Source organism: Limulus polyphemus, unplaced genomic scaffold (genome assembly GCF_000517525.1).
Source record: "Limulus polyphemus unplaced genomic scaffold, Limulus_polyphemus-2.1.2 Scaffold1676, whole genome shotgun sequence".
Taxonomy (NCBI): Eukaryota; Metazoa; Arthropoda; class Merostomata; order Xiphosura; family Limulidae; genus Limulus; species Limulus polyphemus.
Window position 1 is genome coordinate 170904 of NW_013667286.1, and position 24721 is coordinate 195624.

Here is a 24721-nt window from a genome sequence, read left to right on the forward strand (position 1 = left end):
GTTAAATGACGAAAAATTAGGTGTCTATTTACTTGTGACCACTCAGTGTACTCCAATTATTTCTGCCGAAAGAGTCCTAGATTGTTTGTGATCCAAAAAATTATATAGAAATAAATCTTAAAGATCTCAAAAAGCTTCTTTTTTATAGAGTTATTAACAAGAGGGCGTTGTAAATAAAGTTTTTTTAGGTTTAGAAAGTCTGTATTTTTATTAAAAGATGTTTTTAATGAAAAACTAAAAACAGAAGTGCATAATTGATATGTTATTATTACTGATAGACATCCAAATCCATTTAATATACTACCTATAAGGTTTTTTAAGGCCTTTTTTAACTCACTATATATTAATCTAATTTCATTTAGATGTGTAAATAATATTATAGTACTGAATTTAATATTTCAGAGCGAACAAACTGCTTGATAGTAATATTTCTTTTCGACAGGGGTAAACTGAAAACTATAATCTGTGACGCAAAGCCTAATACATTATTTGACTCACTGCACCTTCTGCTGTGGACTGCAGTTTAGTCTATTCAAGGTTCATCAGCTAAACTCCTATAAATATCATATACACATTACCATTATAAAAAGTATAACTGTATTTCCCTGGTTTGGTAACCTAAACTGTGCTAATAAATCTTGAGTGGGCGAAACTCCAGTCCGCAGCAGAAGGTGCAGTGAATCAAATAATACATTTAATTATATTTTAGATTTTGTCTTTGGTGATAAGAAAATAAATATGTAATGTAATGATTTAAAAAATATATATATTTTATATTTAACAATACTAGAGGAAGCAAAGGTATTTCAGAAATGTTTTAATTACGTTAAATAGAATATAGTAAGAAAAGAATAGCCTCACCCTAATGGCTCAGAGATATGCTCGAGGGCTTACAATGCTAAAATTATGTGTTAGATCTTTGCAGCGAGCATAGTGTATATGGCTCATTTTGCATTTTTGTATTTAACAGAAAACAGAAACAAAAAAATCAGATGGTCTTGTTGTGCTTAAAATTATGAAACGTTTTTAATTGTCATGCAAAAACGTGCTTATATTCTTATTTATCCTCTTTATAAGGTGGACCAGACTGCATAATTTACATTAGGTTCTTTCAATTGTTCCAAACGTATTCGTAACAATGGAATAATTTTTTCAAAAGTTTAACTGAATATCAGTTTTGTTATTCACTTTCTTTACACATTGTTGGAAGGCCATTGTTTTATTAGAAATTTTCTCTGTTCCTTAACAAAGACAATGAGATGTTTTGAAGAGTGATTATTAAGATCGCCTAGTGCTGTGATCATTGAAAATATAAACAAAATATGGATTCCTATCTTTGATATACCCGATTCTTGCTTTTTTTTTATTTCTTCAAATATTTATTTTATATACTTGTGTATGTGTATACTTATTACTAGGTTAGAAATATGTCTTCATATATTTATATACAAATCCCCATGAATTAAAGTCAATATTTGATCAACGTTTATCATAAAATGCAATATTTGAAACTTTTTATTCATAAGTTCGTTTTATTTCCTAAAATTTCATTATTGCAATTTGAATAACATTAAAGTTGACGTCTATTACTAGTCTCCCGGTGGCTCAACAGTAAGTCTTAGGGTTTATAACCCTAAAAATCAAGTTTAGATACCCGTGTTGGGTAGAGTACAGATGGCCTATCATGTAGTTTTGCCCTTAACAACAAACAAACATTTATCAGTTTCTATCTAATAGCTACTACATTGACCAAAGACACCAATTAATCATGTTTGAAACCAGCGACCTAGACGTTTGATAAAATCAAATGTATCCGAGAATCGTTGTTACAGTGATTATCCGGTGAAATATTTCTTCAGAAATCGGTCGAATAATGAGAGACAAGAAATCCGAGAAACAAGATTAACTTAAAATGCTTTATCGACTAATTTTTTTTTATAACAACGAAACTTTCCAGTCTTCTTGCTTGCACTTTGAACATATACTAGTACATATACCGTAGTATTCAAATACGGTATTTCCTATTTACTTGTACTGCACTGCACGAACAGCGTCATCATGGTAACTAAGGCCTGAGGCTACGAATGGAACATATAATCAAGGTTCACATCTTTTGCATAAAGTTTTTTATCGTGAAAAAAGGGCTTCTACGTTAATGATCAGTTGCTGAAAGAATTAAATCTAATATAGTAATATAACAATTCTACGGACATTCAAGTAACGTATAATATAGTAATATCAATATTCTACGGACATTCAAGCAACGTCTAATATAGTAATATAACAATTCTACGGACATTCAAGTAACGTATACTGTAGTAATATCAATATTCTACGGACATTCAAGCAACGTCTAATATAGTAATATCAGAACTCTACGGACATTCAACTAACGTATACTGTAGTAATATCAAAATTCTACAGACATTCAAGCAACGTCTAATATAGTAATATCAATATTCTACAGACATTCAAGTAACGTATAATATAGTAATATCAATATTCTACGGACATTCAACAACGTCTAATATAGTAATATCAGAACTCTACGGACATTCAACTAACGTATACTGTAGTAATATCAAAATTCTACAGACATTCAAGCAACGTCTAATATAGTAATATCAATATTTTACAGACATTCAAGTAACGTATAATATAGCAATATCAATATTCTACAGACATTCAAGCAACGTCTAATATAGTAATATAACAATTCTACGGACATTCAAGTAACGTATAATATAGTAATATCAATATTAATATGTCTCTGTTCGTTTGTTAATTTTCCGTAAAAATTCTTTCCGATGAAACTTTAGCGACACAAGTCCTTTCTTAAATAAAACTAGTTTATTCTTTCTGAATACAACTTTGAAATTCACTTAATTTCCACGGTCACGCTACAACTTAAACAAACGCTATAATTCACAACGAACGACACACGTGCTCGACCCAACTGTCCGTCTCTATCTCTGTCTGCAATTCAACTCCATTATTGCCGTCACTTCTTGGCGGTTTTATATACAAGAATACCGTACATCTAGTAAACACTCGAGGCTTCACGAAGGGGCATGATTTTTTTCTAGAAGTTCATGACGTGTTACTAGAGTCACGTGACTTCCGCTGTCGTAACAATATTCTACAGACATTCAAGCACTGTCTAATATAGTAATATCAATATTTTACGGACATTCAAGTAACGTATAATATAGTAATATCAATATTCTACGGACATTCAAGTAACGTATAATATAGTAATATCAATATCCTACAGACATTCAAGCAACGTCTAATATAGTAATATCAATATTCTACGGACATTCAAGTAACGTATAATATAGTAATATCAATATTCTACGGACATTCAAGTAACGTATAATATAGTAATATCAATATCCTACAGACATTCAAGCAACGTATAATATAGTAATATCAATATCCTACAGACATTCAAGTAACGTATACTATAGTAATATCAATATTCTACAGACATTCAAGTAACGTATAATATAGTAATATCAATATCCTACAGACATTCAAGCAACGTATAATATAGTAATATCAATATCCTACAGACATTCAAGCAACGTATAATATAGTAATATCAATATTCTACGGACATTCTAGCAACGTCTAATATTTGTTAGCTCCTAAAATAGTTGTACACAGTACGTTCTCTCTATAACTAGTTGTATACTGAAGGGTGTTATTCTGTTCTGACCCCAGTGACATAGCGGTACGTCTGTGGACTTAGAACGCTAGAAACAGAGTTTCGATACCCGTGGTGGCAGAGCACAGATAGTCCCTTGTGTAGCATTGTGCTTAACTTCAAACAAACAAACTAACCGTTCTTAATGTTTAAAAATGGAGATAATGGAGGTGTTGTAAAAACAGGAAATAAAAGTTCTTAACAGAACACGCAGGATATTTGGTATCGTTGAAGGGATGGTTTGAATTTCGCGCAAAGCTACACGAGGGCTGTTTGTGCTAACCATTCATAATTCAGTGGTGAAAGAGAAGAGGGAAGGTAACTCTTGGGCTGCTCTTTTACCAACGAATAGAGGGATTGACCGTCACATTAGAACGCCCCCACTGCTTAAAAGGCGAGCACGTTTGGTGGGATAGTGATTCGAACCCGTAGATTGCGAGTCGAGTGCCCTAACCACCTGGCCATTTCAGGCTCAATCGTTGAAGATTGACTAACGGGTTCCTGAGATTAATAATAAAAAGTAGCTACAGCATCGTGACAAATATGTGTTTAGTCAATCAAACATTACGTACCTAGTAAATGGAGAAATGTTTATCACCTTATTTTACTTGCACTTTAATTCTGGGTAATGAAACAAAACTCTTCCTTAACTGATAGAGTATAAACAGATATATGTATGCCCGTGAAGATGAATGACATATTTTGAATTGTTTCAAAATACTTTTCCTACTGAATTGAATAAAAATTACCACTTTGCATTAAAGATCAATGATTCAGATAATTTCACGAACGTTATTATATGAGAACGCTTTTGCCTGACATCAGTGAGCTGAAATTGAATGCTTGTAGTAAAATAAGTCGTTATGAAAGCTTTACGACATGCGCATAAGCGTTGTATGGAATGATTTATATGTCGTACACAGAGAAATAAAGTTATTCATAAATAATAATAATTCTATTCATGTGCTGAATCTTTCAATGATCGGGACTCACGTGAATAGATTAATAATCACGGAAATATTTTATAGTGTGAGCTCAAAGCTTACAGCCTGCCAATTTTATTTTATTTATTTATTTATTTTTAGTTAATGCATTTCCACGCCATAAGTCTAAGTTAATCAATGAGGCTATTTCCACAGTCCGCTACTGTTTTCGACTTGATCATACAACTACACACTACGTTATTAAGTAACACGTCAACTGTCTTCATACATAGAACGGGATGAGTGATATTGTTAATCAATATTGTTGAAGTAGAATGGATTAAGGCCTGGCAACACAAAGGATTTTCATTATTATATATGATTTATTTTCTATTAGACACAAAGTTCGAAATCAAGTGTTTCTTCTCTATATGCTCCTAAATTAAAGATGTTAAGGACAACAGCTTTCGAAGCTTCGAGAAGACGTTAAAGTAGAAGATAAACTTGAATGGAGAAAGCTGGGTGTTATTATTAAGTAGGTGTTAAGTGCGACATGAAAACCACTAAAAGCAGTAGATATGGTTCATACAAACCATATTTAACTAAAACGAAACATTGAAGTGGGAAACAACAAAAGAGAACTGAATAACGTTCAAATAGAAATTGCAACTAAGGGAGCAAAATTTACTGCAAAATTAAAAAAAAAATGTTGGAAGACACATTTTTCTTCTGTGTCGATTTCTAGACATGCATACTATAGAGGGTTGAATATATTATATTAAATATAGAGGGCTGAATACATTATATTAAATATAGAGGGTTGAATATATTATATTAAATACAGAAGGTTGAATATATTAAATTAAAACGGTTTTGGAACTTCACCACGCCCAGTTAAGTTCTTTTTGACGTCTGTACATCTTTTTGTTTGTCATTAAGCACAAAGTTACCCAAAATGTTATTTGTGCTGTGCCAACCACGGGTATCGAAGTCCCATATTTTGCGTTATAAGCCCATATATTTAGCTCTAATCCTTTTGAGGGGGCACCGAACATCTTGACAATAGCCCTGCAGTGTAGTTTCCATTGCAAAATGATCCGTCGTAAAACTGACATAACTGAAGCATACTACACACCCCTGTTTGCTTTCCTTAATCCAATTAATGTACGAGGATGATGGGTTCTCAACAGATCGATCGTACAAAAATCGATAGGCGCTGCGTCCGACGATTTGACCGGTATGTCTTCATACGAATTAACAAAATATCCGTTTCATCTCCAGCTGCTTGAGGAATGCGACAGTTAGATTGTGTGACTGAAAGCCTGATATTGGTTAACTCATGTTGGTCGCGTTTCTAGACGAAGATCCTTCTTGATTATGCTACGTATTATTGCCCGAGACACGTGGAGAGCTGTTGCTACTGGCCTTTGCGTTCGTTGTTTTTCACTTGTTAACTGCAGCTTGGTTACTACTTCTTGTAGGTTTATCTTTTAATAGTCTTGGGCTCCCATGTTGATCCATATTTCTTTGTTTTCCAATGCTTTTAAGTACAAAAGATATCCCCGTTTTGTAAATTTTGAATGCCGATCAGAACACATATTTTATGATTTGAAACGGCTGTTACACTACTTACAAAACATCAAACAATTTCGAAAGGTAATTTTAATATATATCGTTCCACCACGACTTTATATCGGCTTTAGTTGTCAGGTGATCTGCTGATTTGCATATTCAAAATCATTTAAATACAAATTATTTGATGATACTCAAATGGTAATATTGTTCATTTTTCTTTTTCTACTTTTAGGATTTTCGCAGTTTGCCGTATATAACTAGTGTCTAGTTTAAACGTATTAACCCTTTTACAAACTAAAAATGTTAATAATAGCTCACTGTAAATGGAGGAATATTAAATACAACTAGATAAAAACATGCTTAAAATACTTACATAATAAAAACATGCTTAAATTAGTTTAATTAAGCCCAGTAAAAACGTTTCCTGTGGGAACTATTAGTTTACTTGGAATAATTTCTAAAAGTAATGGAAATTTCACTAATCACTGAGAACCAGGCGTGTTATAATGGTTAACATGTTAGACAGTGAATCTAAGGGGTTCACGGATCGCCCGTCGTTGCCGCAAAATCACGCTTCGCACTTTTGGGCCTGGTATCCTACTATGAAACATGGAACACTACTTTCTACCATTTCGGTGAAATATAGAACTTTATTTTCTATTATTCTTGATAAATATATAACAAATGTATGGTGTTACTTGTTCCATACTAATGAAATACAGATAAATACACGTAGATGTTACTTTTTAGCATACTGTAAATTATAGAACACTTCCTTCTAACCCTCTGGTGAAATATAGAATACTTCCTTCTAACCCTCTGGTGAAATGTAGAATACTTCCTTCTAACCCTCTGGTGAAATGTAGAATACTTCCTTCTACCACACTGGTGAAATGTAGAACACTTCCTTCTATCACACTGGTGAAATGTAGAATACTTCCTTCTAACCCTCTGGTGAAATGTAGAATACTTCCTTCTAACCCTCTGGTGAAATATAGAATACTTCCTTCTACCACACTGGTGAAATGTAGAATACTTCCTTCTAACCCTCTGGTGAAATGTAGAATACTTCCTTCTAACCCTCTGGTGAAATGTAGAATACTTCCTTCTAACCCTCTGGTGAAATGTAGAATACTTCCTTCTAACCCTCTGGTGAAATGTAGAATACTTCCTTCTAACCCTCTGGTGAAATGTAGAATACTTTCTTCTAACCCTCTGGTGAAATGTAGAATACTTTCTTCTAACCCTCTGGTGAAATGTAGAATACTTCCTTCTAACCCTCTGGTGAAATGTAGAACACATATATGAGCGTTACGTTCTATAATACTGTGAAATATAGAACTATATTTTTCTACGATACTGGTGAAACACAGAACACTAGTTTCTACTGTATTAGTGAATTGTAGAACACTAGTTTCTACCGTACTGGTGAAACACAAAACACTAGTTTCTACCGTACTGGTAAAACACAGAACACTAGTTTCTACCGTACTGGTGAAACACAAAACACTAGTTTCTACCGTACTGGTAAAACACAGAACACTAGTTTCTACCGTACTGGTGAAACACAGAACACTAGTCTCTACCGTATTGGTGAAACACAAAACACTAGTTTCTACCGTACTGGTAAAACACAGAACACTAGTTTCTACCGTACTGGTGAATCATAGAACACTAATTTCTACCGTACTGGTGAAACACAGAATACTAGTTTCTACTGTATTGGTGAATTGTAGAACACTAGTTTCTACCGTACTGGTAAAACACAAAACACTAGTTTCTACCGTACTGGTGAAACACAGAACAATAGTCTCTACCGTCCTGGTGAATTATATAATACTAGTTTCTACCGTACTGGTAAAACACAGAACACTAGTTTCTACTGTATTGGTGAATTGTAGAACACTAGTTTCTACCATACTGGTAAAACACAAAACACTAGTTTCTACCGTACTGGTAAAACACAGAACACTAGTTTCTACTGTATTGGTGAATTGTAGAACACTAGTTTCTACCGTACTGGTAAAACACAAAACACTAGTTTCTACCGTACTGGTGAAACACAGAATACTAGTTTCTACTGTATTGGTGAATTATAGAACACTAATTTCTACCGTAATGGAAAAGCTTAAATGACTAAATTTATTTCTTTAAAATTATAGCGTTAGTTATTTTGTACACAGACTCTCATACATTCCAATAAACACAATGATATATGGTATGTAATGGAATGTCTATAATATTTCAAGGTAAAACATAGGCGACCTAGTTGAAGAAAGTTCAAATACTGTGAAAAATTAAGAGATCTGAAACTTGTCTGCTTGTTTGCAGTTATTCACGCAAAGCGATATTTGCGATAGTTGTACCTAATTTAAACGTATAGACTGGAGGGAAGGTTGCTAGTTAATAGCCTCCACCTACAATTTTAACCGAATATTGGGATTTGTTCTTTACTCTTATAACACATCAATGGACCCAAAGTGCGTAGCATGATATTTCTTGTATTAATAGTAACGGTACGGAAGCATTGATCCCGCAGATCCATAGTCTGTCACGTTAATCATTGGGCCATGCTTGACCCAGATTTGTCCTCGGATCAATAAATGTGAAAAACAATGTCAGAAAAACAGACAAGTATAATCGTGGACTTTCTGAATTGATGATTTATCTTCGATGTCAAAGTAGAGAATCTGATACATATTTTCAGATTAACAATATATTATCAGTGCAACTGTTAAAGATATGAAAACACTCTTATGTTAAAGATTAATGCCATTAAAACTGTAATTTTACCACATGTCCTCAGTATAACCATGGACAGTATGATAAACAACCTTAGAATAATGATACAACTTCAGTATAACTATAGACAGTCTGATAAACAACCTTAGAATAATGATACAACTTCAGTATAACCATAGACAGTCTGATAAACAACCTTAGAATAATGATACAACTTCAGTATAACTATAGACAGTATGATAAACAACCTTAGAATAATGATATAACTTCAGTATAACTATAGACAGTCTGATAAACAACCTTAGAATAATGATACAACTTCAGTATAATCATAGACAGTCTGATAAACAACCTTAGAATAATGATACAACTTCAGTATAACTATAGACAGTCTGATAAACAACCTTAGAATAATGATACAACTTCAGTATAACTATAGACAGTCTGATAAACAACCTTAGATTAATGATACAACTTCAGTATAACCATAGACAGTCTGATAAACACCCTTAGATTAATGATATAACTTCAGTATAATCATAGACAGTATGATAAACAACCTTAGAATAATGATACAACTTCAGTATAACCATAGACAGTCTGATAAACACCCTTTAATTAATGATATAACTTCAGTATAACTATAGACAGTCTGATAAATACGTTTATGTTAATGATCAAACTTCAGTATAGTTATAGACAGTCTAATAAACATCCTTAGATTAACGATTTAACTTCAGTATAATTATAGACAGCCTGTTAGATAATTTTTATTTACAGCGTTAACAAAGGTACCCAATTGAGTGAAATATCTTCAGGGCAAGAGTGAAAATAGAATAACAACAACATATACCCCAAAACACACCTGTTGACCTTTATTACTTATGATAGAATACACAAAAAGTTACAACGATGCTGAGAAAGATTGGACACAACAAAGAAACAAGTATAAGCCGTGTGCAACATACCTGAGAGAGAAGAGTGGACTTTCCTGAACCATTAAGACCATACACAATGATTGGAGTGTGTCGTATTCGGTCTTCATCCAATAACATGAGTTGTTGAATATGGAGTAGAGGTCCGCAGTCACTGGCTAGTGACTGAGAGACGCCTAGAGCGTGCAGGTTGTGGTATGCATTAACCAGGTGAGCATGAGACTCAAGTACCACTTCCTTTCGTAAAAATAAATGAAGGAGAGACTGCAGTTTAAATTTGTTTAAAGCATGTAGAAACTTTAATCTTTTTAATCCTTTGATATGATTTTAAAAAGCTCAAGTTAAACAATTTATCTTGAGATTAGCAAGATCTTAGTTAGATTAAACACTTTATCACGAGATTAGCTACACTTTAGTTAGGTTAAACACTTTATCATAAGATTAGCTACACTTTAGTTAGGTTAAACACTTTATCATAAGATTAGTTAGACTTTAGTTAGGTTAAACACTTTATCATAAGATTAGTTAGACTTTAGTTAGGTTAAACACTTTATCATGAAAATGGTTAGATGTTCGTTAGGTTTTATACACCTTATCAAGAGATTAGGTAGATGTTTAGACTTGTTCTATATTCGGTAGAAATGTAAACAACAAAAATCAGTATTTGATTTAACCTACTGAACAATACGACAGACATAGATATATAATTATGAAAAATTATTTAAAGCTAATTGTCAAGAACACGTTAATTTACGAGGCCTGGTTTCATTTTATCTTCTCTAACATACATACATAAATATATACTTGTAGTTTCGATCCATGAATAATGGACATAAAATACACGATCACACACGATATGTAGGTATCGCGCTTGTTTCAATACTTACTACACAACCTATCACCTTATTCTCGTCAAAAATATTGAATTTTATTGCTGGATATGTAGTGGCGCTTTATGACAGATGGGTAAAAACTGGTAAAAACAAGCCGTAAAGCTTTACGAAGTAATAAAGAATCACTTAGATAAGTAAGAAACGAATGTGAATTAACAATACTAAAGAAGACTTTAACACTTGTTTTCGAGTGTGTATATATGATCAAATAATGTACAATATTCGAATAGTATTTGGTAGATCATATTCACTTGAAAAATGTCATTCGCTAAAACGATATGTATTAAAGTGTTTGTCGTTTGTTGCTTTCATTAGCAGTGCCTTGTTGGAACTGTATTTGTGAAATGTGTGTTCATTATAGACAAGTATCTCTTTATCAGTTCTAAAAGTAGACTTAATGAAGAAATAATACTTTGAAAAACCAGTAACAGAAAAGTACATTGGGGCAGTCCCACAAACGTTATATATAATTGTCCGGACTCAGAAATTTAAAAATTTGTTGCTGTCTTGATTTGTAGTTAACCACAAAGCTACTCAAAGGGCTATTTGTGCTCTGCTCACCACGTGTATCAAAACCCGGTTTCTAGCGTTGTAAGTTCACAGACATACCGCTGTGCGACTGGGGGAAACAAAATGATTCGTGACGTGAACTCATTATTATAGACAGATAATTAATTAACTATATTTTGTATTGAAACATTTTAATATAAAGCAAAATATTCTGCTATAGTATTACATGTCTTTAGATTTAGATTCGGATCTATTTTTACGCTTATGCATTTACGTTATTAAAAACAATTAGGGTAAAATTGTTTACATGCGTAACATACATACAGGCTATCTCTATCTATCTATATATTTTCTGTAGACCCTACCTGAACTGCTTTCCGTACGGTTGAAGGAAGGCTCTCCCACTCAGGTGAGGAAGCAGTGGCATCGCTGATTAGTTCTTTCAGAGTAGAGAGGACCACGTCCCCAAATTTATCAAGATAGTCCTTATGGTCAGAATTGCTAGGATCGACACCAGATTCTTGCCAAGGAACGCTAATAAAAGCAACAATAAAGCATACGAAATTGTAATAATGCTGATCTTCTGGTTGTAAACTTTATTATTTATTCACCAAATTTACGAACATTAAAAAAGAAAATCCTAGGCGGCAGCATAGTCATATTTAGGTAAATATATATAATGCCGGTAATTCTAAATAAACCGACATGATAAGTTCACAGTATTTTGAAAGCACCTAAAAATTATAGCGTGATTTCTAAGGTGAATACTATTTTGCGTGACTTGTCAATAAATTTGAATATCGAAAGAATATATTAACTTTATTTCTGAATTAGGATTTATTTTTTTCGAGTTGATAATAAAAGTATAATGCTTGCACTATTATGATAAATATCTATTTATGAAGAGAATGAAATATAGCGATTTGGTTACTACCTGAAAAAATGAACGTTTTTTCTTTCTACACAAAGGATTATGTCGTCAATCAACTCTTGGACTCCGCTAATGGTTTCTTCTTCAATAGTACTACCTTCTTGTGATACAATGTCACCAAAAGACGAGGCATTACTATCCGAAAGATTTAGACCTAAAAATAATAACTGATCTATAGTTTGATCAAAAGACTAACAAAAATGTAATTCCTGACATACGACTGTCATGATTAATGGTAAATATAATTCACTAAATGCAATTAGATTTTGGAACAATCCCATTCACATTTGATAATCTGATGAACAACTGCATGGTTAACCCTTGCTAGATGACAAACATATCGCTACATGTTAAAATTGACGATTGTACGAAGGCCACAGGACGTGTGTTGCTGAAAGTAAAGTTTACGTGTATTTGTAAACAATCTATTAGGAAATGACTCCCTCTACTAAAAGCCACGTATGTCGTCATTGTCAGTTAATGTAGGTAAATCGTTTTACCACAAGCGACTGTGTGATTTATTCAAATCAACTAAAACATTGGAGGACAAACTATATTATTCAAGAAAAAATATATTTATTTAACAAAATATAATTATTTATTTACATGCTACGCTGAACTTTGAGAAATGTCATCGCATTGTAATGTTAAGTAATTCAATGTAAACCAAAACTTCTTGGTGTCAATAGTTAGAACTACAAAAAGCGGGAAAGTTTAGGTTGAGAAGACGATAATGCCGGTTCCATTTTGTTTCCTACGAAATTACTTTTCGGCTCTCTAGGAATAAATACACAATACAGGTTTTGTCAACATTTTTACAACAATACAGTTATTAAGAGTCAATGAAATATCAAAGAAAAGTATACTTTCTCCGTTTTTCGGCTGAGCTCTAGTTAAAATGAATGTAATTTAGTTTAAGAAAGCGCTTTATAAAACCTAAGTGATGTTATTGTAACCGATATTAAGTTTTGTAATAATTACGATCTTTCGGAATTCCATAAATAATAAAAATTAGTAACCTACAAATGTTGGCATAAAATAATACTTGTTAGTAGTGAATATATTTTTCTAAATAAAAGTTTGAAATAAATTCAAAATACTAATAAACAGTCAGATGGTGAACGAGGCAATCATTTTGAAAACAAAGAAAAAAGATAGATGACAAAGTAAGTTCAAAAATCAGTTTACAACTCAATAAATATAGTTTGTCACGCTAGATGTCAAGAAAGTAAATCGTTTTCATCACAATTTTCCAACTAGTAAAATTGAATTTTAAATCTCAAAACAATTGCGAATTATGGGAAAATAAAGATGTATCAGTGATTTTAATCTTCTGTTATGTCCAAATCATCATCGAAACTCTCGTATTGGTCGCTATATACTCTGTTATTTTTTTAACACTTGTTTTAATGATAAAAATATTTAAAAGACGACAGGTTCGAAATACTTCTAGTCAAGTTTTAAATAATCTGTATCCAATCATTAAATTCAATAAGTGTAAACGTTTGATCAGTTCTTGTACATCTCTAGCCGATGGCTGAAGAGCAGTGTAAGCTGCGAAAGCGCTTCCAACCAACTTAATTAAACCAGCTTAAATATTCATTCCAAATAATAGAACAATCATCAATGTGTTTGAGCCAATATGACATCACATAAGACATTACATTTGACCTCATTTTTTGGTATGTTTTGTTTTCCAGTAGTCTCATTTCCGTTGAATGTCGATGAAAATCTTTATGGTTGCCACTTTTACCTTTCTAGTGCAGAGGAGGTCAATATCCTGCCATTACAGTTGTGCTGGATTTGATGAAGGGTTTTTTTTTTTTGTGCGAGTTTGCCAGTTTCCTCTTTTAGCTTTACCTCTGCATCGCCATGCCGTTTTGCTTTCTGCCATCCATTAGGAACCACTATGAATTTTATGCAGTAGTGATTGTGTTGTTATTGTTGTTTATTATTAAGCACAAAGCTACAAAAAGGGCTATCAGTGCTCTGCCCACCACGGGTATCGAAACCCGGTTTTTAGCAGTGTAAGTCAGCAGAGGGAGGGCGTAGTTCCTGTGAGTCAGTCACAATTATAATGTTGATGGCGCTGCTTATTCATGATTTTTGCTGCTGTCAGTAAGTCAGAGAATTGTTTGTTTTACGGCTTCCAGCTCTATCCTTGTGTTGCTTACGGGATGCTTGAAAGCTCCACTAGACTTATACAGAATGTTGTAGGAAACAGAATATAATGTGCAGGTACTTATCTGTTGATAACAGTGTAATTAAATATATGTCTAATAATTGTGCTAGTTAACAGAGCCCCAAAAAAGAGAGAGAAAATCCCTCAAACAACTTGTAAACTATTATAAATTATACATTAAATGAAGATGAGGAAAATGCTGGAAGAGTTTAGCATCAGCCAAGCACAGGCTCTCCTCTTTCTAATAATGTAGTTTTATTACAGCACGTTGTGAGTGAGCATTCCAGGTGACGTGGTGCCATCCCTACTTCTGATCCACCAATGCAAGGATGTAACTGGCAGGCAGCAACCATTTATTAATATATGTACCTAATTTATTTTGTAAATTATTATTATATTGTAAAACTAAGTATCTGATGTAGATAGGATTGTTTAATACTATTGCTACTGCTACTACTACTATTACGTACTTGGAGAGTGTGGTATAGCTAAAATCTTCTCAGGTTCTAATGTGAAACATTAATTATTGTATATTATATTATTCAATATGATCCATGATAGTAGAAAAAGCAACACCCAAAATCTTCCTCTTTAATAGTTAAGACACCCAAACAATGATAATTAACAAAATAAGAGATTTCCTGATTGGTTAAAAAAAAGCAAAATTTGCCCATTTGATTATATCATTATCATTATTATTGTTTCACAAGCCTACAGCAAAATCGGCTGAGTATTTTGCACTAAAACCTAGACAATTATACTATATGAAGCGAATGTTCATGACCGATTAGTTAATACTTGATTATTTTTCATTGAAAGTTGATTTATGTGGTTATAAACACATAACAGATGCAATGTCGTTCTGAGCGGCTGCTTTTGTACTCGACAGTGCTAAACGCGTGTTAACACGAAAATTCAGGCACAAAACCATCTGGCTCAGTAAATAATTAATTACTTTATTTAAAGCGATGTTTTAGACGTATTTGTTTTATTTGAAAAGGGTGTTTTTCTCGTGGTATAATTTTATACGCACTTACTCTAGGCATATATTTACCCATTGCTGTACATTAACAAAGCCAACATACAAGATAATCAAAAAATCTACAAATAGGGATCGCCAAAAAAAGCAAAGAAACAAGGCAAGAGATGTACTGCTGACAGTGTGCTGAAGCTACGAATGCCTATTATAACTCCACTATAAAATTATTGCAAATGATTTTTACTGGAATTCTACTGGGATTGCACAGGAATTTTGCAAAAAAAACAAAAAAAAACTGAGAGAGATACTTTTAAACTTAATTCGATTTCCTTATTTTTGTCATGCTGCAAATTTATTAAGTCCTTCACTTTCCGCCATAAAAAAATCCAGTGTTTTCCTGGCATCTGCGTTAGTTGGAAACTACAACTCATGCATTTTCTAGCGTATTAATTGAAAACTGATACGTGAAAGGTTCACGATTTCACTGTTGCATATCGTTACTCGAGTCGCTATTGTTCATCTTTACTCGAGTTTGCTGTCTCTACGTGGATTTCCGTGACTATATTTCACCAAGTTTTTAACAGTGGACATTACCATAGTAGATTTTCCTATTCAGATGGTAGTGGTGATTCTTTCTACTGTTTCTTATACTTAGCTGAAATCGTGAGTGTGTAATCAGTATATATTACCACTGCATATAGCACTATTTCATATAGCTATTGCTACTTTTAAAGTAGTTGGTGTTAACGCAGCAGTTACAAACATTATCGATAATTAGCAACTTACACTAAATGTGTCGCTGTTGTCTACTTTGCATGTATTATTTGTTTCACCTTTTTCTGTTGTAGACTGTTGAATAACATACATATGTGTAAGCATGTTATTGAGTATTGTTACATTGCATTAAATTGTGTTGTATTATTTTAGAAGAAACATTATGCCGTTCTGATGAGATTGCTTTGTTGCTGCTCGTCTTTTGTTACATTACACTGTGACATTGATGGAAGCCGGTCATTAAATCTGTGATGATGCAATCTTTGCTTTTAAGAGGGTTCTTTCAGAACATTTTGTTTGTTTTAGTTTCATACCAGTACATGTGTTTATTCTTTATTGTACATTTGTTATTTATTTAGAATAAGTTCAGTATGGTGGTTAGGTGGAAAATAAGCCAATGTTACAGTAGACTGTTGAAAAACATGTAGCATTCAACTGAACGCATATGTACGTATGGAGCTTAAAATTTATTCTCGATAAATGGATATAAAAAAGCTTTAGAAACAAAATTAGTAAAACTTGTTAATTTAAACAGTAGGATTGGGGATTGTCAAAAAAAAAAAGAACAGAAACAAGTTGAATTAAAATGCAAAGATTATATTTTCAAACCCTACTCCAGATTGAATGATAAGTAAATAAATGAATAAAATACTTATCAGTAACAAACTCCATGTATATGGTGAATTACCTACTCCAGGCTTAGTAGCGATAAAATAAATGACAAAAATAAAATTCTATAGCGTTTAATATTCTTAATTACCTTATAATGTTTATTAGATACTTACATTTACGAAAAACAAACAAACAAACAAAAACGTAATGTAAAGAAGGTTGAATGTTAATCTATAGCAAGGATTCTAACAAAGTCTTTGGCCTACATGTAAATTATATTTCTGACCTTTAGTCTATACCGTATTAAACGAAATTTAAATATAATGCCTCGTTAAATAGAAAAGTAATTCATAATTAGTCTAAATTGTATCAATCTGTTCTGTAACTTGTAAGATCCATGATGAAGTCATCACGGTGTTTGAATTAAATTATTTCTGGATTCTGGAAAACCCTGGTTGTTTTATATATTTCTATCTATATTAGATTTAGCTAATAAGCTTACTAATTTACTATCTTGAATTCTATTTTACGATAATAATTTTTTGTTTACTATCTAACGTATTTTCACGACACTAAAGGATAGGCCTAATACGTGCTAATTGCTCGACATTATAATTTATAGTAACAGGACAAACAACTGTAAGTCTAATTTGGTATAAAATGCATAATCTATGTAAATTGATCTATGCTGTCTATTGTTTACTTTAACAAACTCGAAATGAATAGAATATTTCGAAGAAATTAAGAATAATATTCAATGGGCCTTAAATAAAATTACAAGGGTTTTACTTTCAGTTGTCCTTACTCTTCAGGCCCCTCTTATTTCTCAAACCTTTTCTTTACCAACTTTGTATGTATCATTATGGATATTAGGGGAGTGTCTTAGTGAAGTCGGCGTCCGGATATATTCTCCTCATTTTACTCTCTGATATTTCTTATTTCTTCCCCGTGCATTTAACGGATACTTCAGTTAGTATATATGTACTTTCCAGTATGTAAACTGAAAAATAAAAGTCTCAACCAAAACTTTCTATTCATTCGGAAATCGTATTAAATGTAAATCTGGTAAAGATATAAATTGTCTTATGAAATAAAAGGAATAAAACTAAAGGAGATGTAAACAATATTTTCTTTTAAAAAGTCGAAATTCAATGTTACTGAAGTGTAGGTGGAAATGAAGAGTTAGAATCTTGTAATTTGTGGTGAATGAAAGATTGAAGGACGTCAGTCGAAAATTCCACACACTCAACCACAAAATACTTCGCTGCTTCATCTTTCTCTCTCTCTCTAGAGGATTTTTCAGATACTTATGATAAAAACAAAATACGTTTATCTCACGTAAAAGACAAAGAAAGATAACTAGAATACACAATAAAATGTTGGAATGCTAAAATGTATTTGACTATAAATAATTAATACAGCATATTCTGTAGATTGGGTAGTCTTAAAAGTCTATTTCCTCATTTTCTTTTAATTTTGAATAAAGCTGTTTTGTATTAGATCTATGTTTAATGGATTTGTTTAATAAAATATATATTTTAAATACCAGTTATGTATACTGTATCTGCAGTTTTTGTTATTATTACATTATTATCAACCGATTTCAGAATTAATATCAAAAGCCAAGAAGTACATTATTGCTTTTTAGGACCAGTATTTGTATTCAAAAGGAAGGAAGACAGGCAACATCTAGTGGTTAATGTAAAACCCACAAGAAGCAGACTGAACACTCTTACCCTCGAACTGTCTTATAACACACAAGACTCGACGACTAGCTGTCTTTGACAGATGTAGCGCTTGATCCAGATGTGAATGAACCCCTGAAGAATAGATTACTTTTATTAAAAGTAGTCACGTTATTTCACATTCATTAAGGGCTAATAAAATGGCTAATAATAGAAATGTACTACAGTAGATGAAATTTTGAGATACACAGTAATCTTTCTTGTTTTTCTTGGAAATACAAGCACGAATATAAACACTAATGTGACAAATTTTCACTTGCTCAAAAATAAATGAAAGTTGTACCTTTAAAATATGTATCATATTACAGACCATAAACAACAATGACGGTTTCTCTCTATTTAGATATAATAAAATATGTGATTGCATCATCTTTTTATAAAGCAAATATCGTGTTTTGTTTATCATAAGAAAAATTAATTTTGAAACTGAGGTATAGTAGGCCTTCTACGTTTTTTTTTATTGGTATAACAATAACTCTTTAGCAATAAATTTTTACCCCCATTAAATATACAGTCATGTATTCATTATTTTAGTAAATTAAAACACCCAAACAAAAGACATCCCTGACATCCCACAAAATACAAATTAAATTCCGAATATTCTCAACCATTTTGAGTTAATAAGACGAGAAACTAAACCATTTCACTAAATTAGAATATTGAAAACACTCACAAAATACTACATAGAGCAGGACAAAACATACGTGATTCACTAAGATCACGAAAAAATTTGGGTAAAGTAAACGAGTATTCCAAATCTTAAAGAATATTTATCTACTCAAATGGACTATAGAAACGGCAAGGGGAGCTTTACAAGTAAAGTATTTCTTTTTATATACTTTTGGTATTTGTTTTTAACTCCTATTTTAAAACATTTCAAATTTCAAATGATGTGGTTAAAGATCAGACAGAACAATAATTTGGAGAATGACGCATTTGAATGCAGTAACAACTTATCGTCTAACGAATCACACACAAAAAAAAACAACAACATGCCCTTAACACCCATTGTATTTGCGCACGAGTTGTAAACAAAACCAGTTTTCTGAATTAGTTTTTTACAGCTGCGTTTAAGCTTGTTTCAGTACAATTGAAGAATAGTAAAAAGAAAAGCTCCTGTTGTTTGTGACGAGAATATTTTATTTATTAGAAATCTGTGTCAAGCTCTTGTTGCTTGTGACGAGAATATATTCTTTATCAGAAATTGCTTCAAACGCCTGTTGTTTGTGACGAGAATATCTTCTATATTAGAAACTGCTTCAAGCTCCTGTTGCTTGTGACGAGAGTATCTTCTTTATTAGAAATATGTGTCAAGCTCCTGTTGCTTATGACGAGAATATATTATTTATTAGAAATTGTTTCAAGCTCCTATAATTTGTTGCGAGAGTATCTTCTTTATGGGGAACTCATTCAAACTCCTTTTGCTTGTGACGAGAGTATCTTCTTTATTAGAAATATGTGTCAAGCTTTTGTTGCTTGTGACGAGAGTGTCTTCTTTATTAGAAACTTTTTCTCTTTGCTCCTGTTGCTTGTGATGGGAGTATCTTTTGTATTAGAAACTGTTTCAAGCTCCTCTTGCTTGTGACGAAAGTATATTCTTTATCAGAAACTGTTTCAAACTTCTGTTACTTGTGACGAGAGTATCTTCTTTATTAGAAAATGTTTCAAGCTCCTGTTGCTTGTGACGAGAATATATTCTTTATTAGAAACTGCATCAAGCTCCTCTTGCTTGTGATGAGAACATGTTTTTTATTAAACTGTTTGTTTTTGATCCTCTATTTCTACAAGTGATGACTTGTGTGTAATTATGAAGATTCAACTTGTAGCAGCTATTTCACTAGTTACACGTCAACGAATACCAGATGAACATCAATATTTACCACCCGATAAAAGGTTTTTACCTTGGGTAACAGTATGACTACGGTTTTTGCTTTCCTTCTTATGCACCACGCAACACTTAAAAGGCGAAGGCCTGTTAACTTGACATGAAAATACTGGCATTGATCGGTATTTATGTTGAAGATATACTGATGACACGGTGGATTAAATAACTTACATTGATATCGTACCTTTCTAAACCTCATGAATCCCGATATTAAATTAATTCAAGAATATTCTATTATTACAAAGGAATAACCTATTTTAAATATTCTCATTTAAACGAAATAAAAACACTAACGTATCAAAAACTAGATGTGGCTCCAATTTTTCTAAATTTCGAATTATACCATTCTCTAACTGCTAAGTAAAGTACAGGGTACGATGTCAGGCAAACTAGTCATATCGATAAAACTCTGCAGAAATCAATAGAAGTAGACGTGATTTTCGATCAGTTCTATTGTACAATAAACACCTAATAAAATGAACGAATTTTGTCTTTATTGATTGTGACCTTCGACGGCATACTTAAACAAGAAAATCCTTATCCACAACCTATCAGCATTAAGTACACCGACACTCAAAGCATTGTTATTAAATAATGTCTTGTAACAAAGGACCAGGTATGGCTTAGATGTTGGCGTACCCAGACTGAGGTTTAGAGAATTCGCCGTTCCGATGCAGCAAAAACGCTCTCTGTATTTTGGGGTCGTGTATGCGTTATAAGAGTGATGGTCGAATTCCAACATTCAGTCACATAAGTGTAATCCAAAAGCTGGGGGTTGATGTTGTTGACCAGTTCTCTTCCTTTTAGACTATACGTTTAAAACTAGGGACGGTTATGCGGAATTAGCTCTTGATAGACTTGTGCGAAAATTCGAACACAAACACACTTGTAATAATAATAATAATAAAATACAGTATTGAACTGTCGCTCAAAACGCTGTTTGGAGTGTTCAGCTAAGACGCGATATCATCAATCGTCTTAGAAAAGCTGTTTAAAGATCATGCCTGCCAATAAAGATTCTACAAGTGGTTAGATAAGACATTAGAACACCACTTAATATCATTTCTGTTTTCCTCTAAGACTATCTGTCACCGGTAAAGCTATCTTGCTGAAAACAAAGCTGTTCAAGCTTTGGTACCGTTGAAAACTTGGTTTACAAATCTACCTATGTTGAGGGTTAGGATTTTCCATATCAAAGAGACTGGTTGTGAATCCCACATCATTTTATCCAACATCAGAAGCTCTGCACACACTGAGTTCAATGAGTTATCTGAATATACTTGTATATGCCTGACACCAACGATTAGGGGTACCTTATTTGCTACGTTAACCGTGACTACTGAATTCAAAACTGAAACAGCGAAATTCCACGATAGTTATACACGAGTCTCTATTTATCCATTCAAAAGAGCGCTTTACTACTGAATCAAAATTGGGGGAGGCATTTGCCCCAGTTTTTCTCTGAACCTGCCGTCCATGCGTCTCGTAAAGCCGTTTTTACTAACAATCCTTAAGAAAATTATAAAGTTCTTAGAAAGAGAATATAGGAAACTAAACCCATACAAAACTAAATATCAAGATAGGCAAATCTTATAGCTGATAAACGTTAGCATCCCTCTCTCTGTACATATGATTAATAATGATTTGTGTTCATTGTTTCTGTATATCTAATTTTGCTGATATTTGTATTCAGTTATAATTACAGGCAGTCCAGTGAAACGTCGCATTTATTGTTTAACTTTCATATTGAATAATGCAATAAGTGGCCAATAACTTTTGAGTGTGTGTGAAGAATGCACCAATCAACTGAAGCACAAGGAATTGGTTATTTTTGTATACAGAAATACAAAAATATTGAACATTATTTTTTAAATACATTGCTGTATATATATGTAGTGTATCTTTGAATGTTTTTCTTGTGAGACTATTAAACAATGTCATTATAAGGAAACTTTGTCCAAAATGAAAAAATATTGAAGAAATATGCAAGCAAAAGACGTTAAAAAGGGCGAGTGTTATTAAAGGCCTAAAATGTCCCATACATTTCCAAACAATAAACTAGCTTCAATGGCTGTTGACGATCTTTGACATCTTACTTGTTATGATCAACTGCAAAAAATCATATTGTTCAAACCATGTTGATGGTCAGCTGCTCCAAGATTGTTCTTTAACACAGCAGGAATGTAGAAAACATGATCTGATTTAGAATAGTCATCTGTTTATAACGGTAGTGCTGCTTGCAAAGGACGTTGGGTTTAGGAAGACATTTACTTCGTGCTAAACGAATGACTTGGTCTCTCGAAACTTTTGTATGTTATACTGTAATATTAGCAAAAATATGTCATCTTACTTACTTTCACACAAGCTTTTTATATGTCCTACACAGTAAAACTTTTGTTTATTTTGTTCACAACATTTCATCAGGTTTACCAGGCATCATCAGGTGAGTTACAAAAACTGAGGCTAATATAATTTAATTTAAAAAAGGAATCACTTGAGAATCTATAACATTATTAATCTAAAAGCAAGTAGCTAAGCAATTACAAACTTAATTAAGTAATTTAAAAATAAACTATCAAATTTTTTAATATGTGAATAAAGCTTTTAGGCCTAAGTCTAATTATTGAAATTATTTCTATATACAAGAAAGAAGGAAGCAATTAATATAGAAATAAATGAACACCTTTGTATTTGTTGAGAATAGGGTGAGGATTTTTTTATTAACAAGGTTTATTTTATTTTTCATCTATTAATGTTATTTTCTCTGCTGAGGATTTTTACCTTAGAAGAATCAAAAGAATGAATGTTTCTAAAAATGTGTTCAAAAACATGAAATGGTGATTATAAATGTTCCCGCAAACGAGTAGAAAATTGTCTGTTTCTTTCCCAAATATAACAGCTTTTGTAATCTGTAAACTTTATTTGCATACTTATTTCCTGAAGTATAATTTGTCTATATACTCTTTGGATATCAAATTACCTAGTTTTCACAGGTCGAAATCTAACTTGCACCTTAATGTTAATGTTATACTCTCTGGCTGTTTTTGATCAAATATTTTGATAGTATAAGAAGTTTGGGATGAACGGTGAAACCCGGAAAATAGGGATACATAGGGAAGAATAATTTTGTATGTTAATTTGTTGCTTATTTTCAAATGAAGTGGTTACTTTATTAACAACAGTGGGATGGAAGTTGTTTTGTACACAAAACTGAAATCTAAGGTTGTCATTTTATATTTTGAAATAATCGATGTTAGCAGTCTAGGTTTGTCCAGAATATCTGAAACAATCAATGGTAGCAGTCTAGATTTGCCCAGAATATGTGAAAAAATCAATGTTATCAGTCTAGGTTTGTCCAGAATATGTCAAACAATCAATGTTAGCAGTCTAGGTTTGTCAGGAATATGTGAAACAATCGATGTTAGTAGTCTAGGTTTGTCCAGAATATGTAAAACAATGAATGTCAGCAGTCTATGTTCGTCAGGAATATCTGAAACAATCGATGTTGGCAGTCTATGTTTGTCCAGAATATCTGAAACAATCGATGTTAGCAGTCTATGTTTGTCAGGAATATCTGAAACAATCGATGTTAGCAGTCTATGTTTGTCCAGAATATGCGAAATTCGTGACCGAAAGATATGAAGAACAGGTAAGATTTGACTATTTCCTGGAATTTGAGAAAAAGCCAGAATACGCAACCATAAGTTTCGGGGAAGAGTGCTTTGGTTATTTAACGAAAGATCTTTATTATATATTTTTTTCGTGAATGATGTCAAAAGAATTTGGACCATAGGCTTTTAGATTTGAAGCGACATTAAAAGAGGTGGGTTTTATTTGATGAACTAAAACGTTCCTAAATATATGAAACATTTAAAAAGTCCTATTAATAAAAATCCTAACCCTATTCTTAACAAATACAGAGGTTTTCATTTGTATTTATATTAATCGCTCCATTCTCTCTTGTATATAAAAATAATTTCAATACTTAGACTCAGGCCTAAAAGCTTTATTTATATATTCATAAATTTGATAGTTTATTGATAAATTACTTCATTAAGTGTGCAATTGTTTAGCTACATGCTTTTAGATTAATATTGTTATAGATTCTCAAGTGATTCCTTTTTTTAAATTAATTTCTTTTAGCCTCAGTTCTTGTATCTCACCTGATGATGCCAGGCAAACCTGATGAAAAGTTGTGAACAAAATAAACAAAAGTTTTACTAAGTACAACAGATATAAAGCGTGTGAGAATCTATATAATAAATGTAATAGTACTGTCTTTTGTATATCCATGTAACTACTTCGCAGGGTGTGGATGGATCTTCA

At 32.4% G+C, this 24721-nt stretch overlaps 1 pseudogene; it reads right to left on the reverse strand.

Annotated features, from left to right (window-relative positions):
* Window positions 1-24721, reverse strand: part of LOC106464525 — an 82858-nt pseudogene that overhangs the window by 54469 nt on the left and 3668 nt on the right.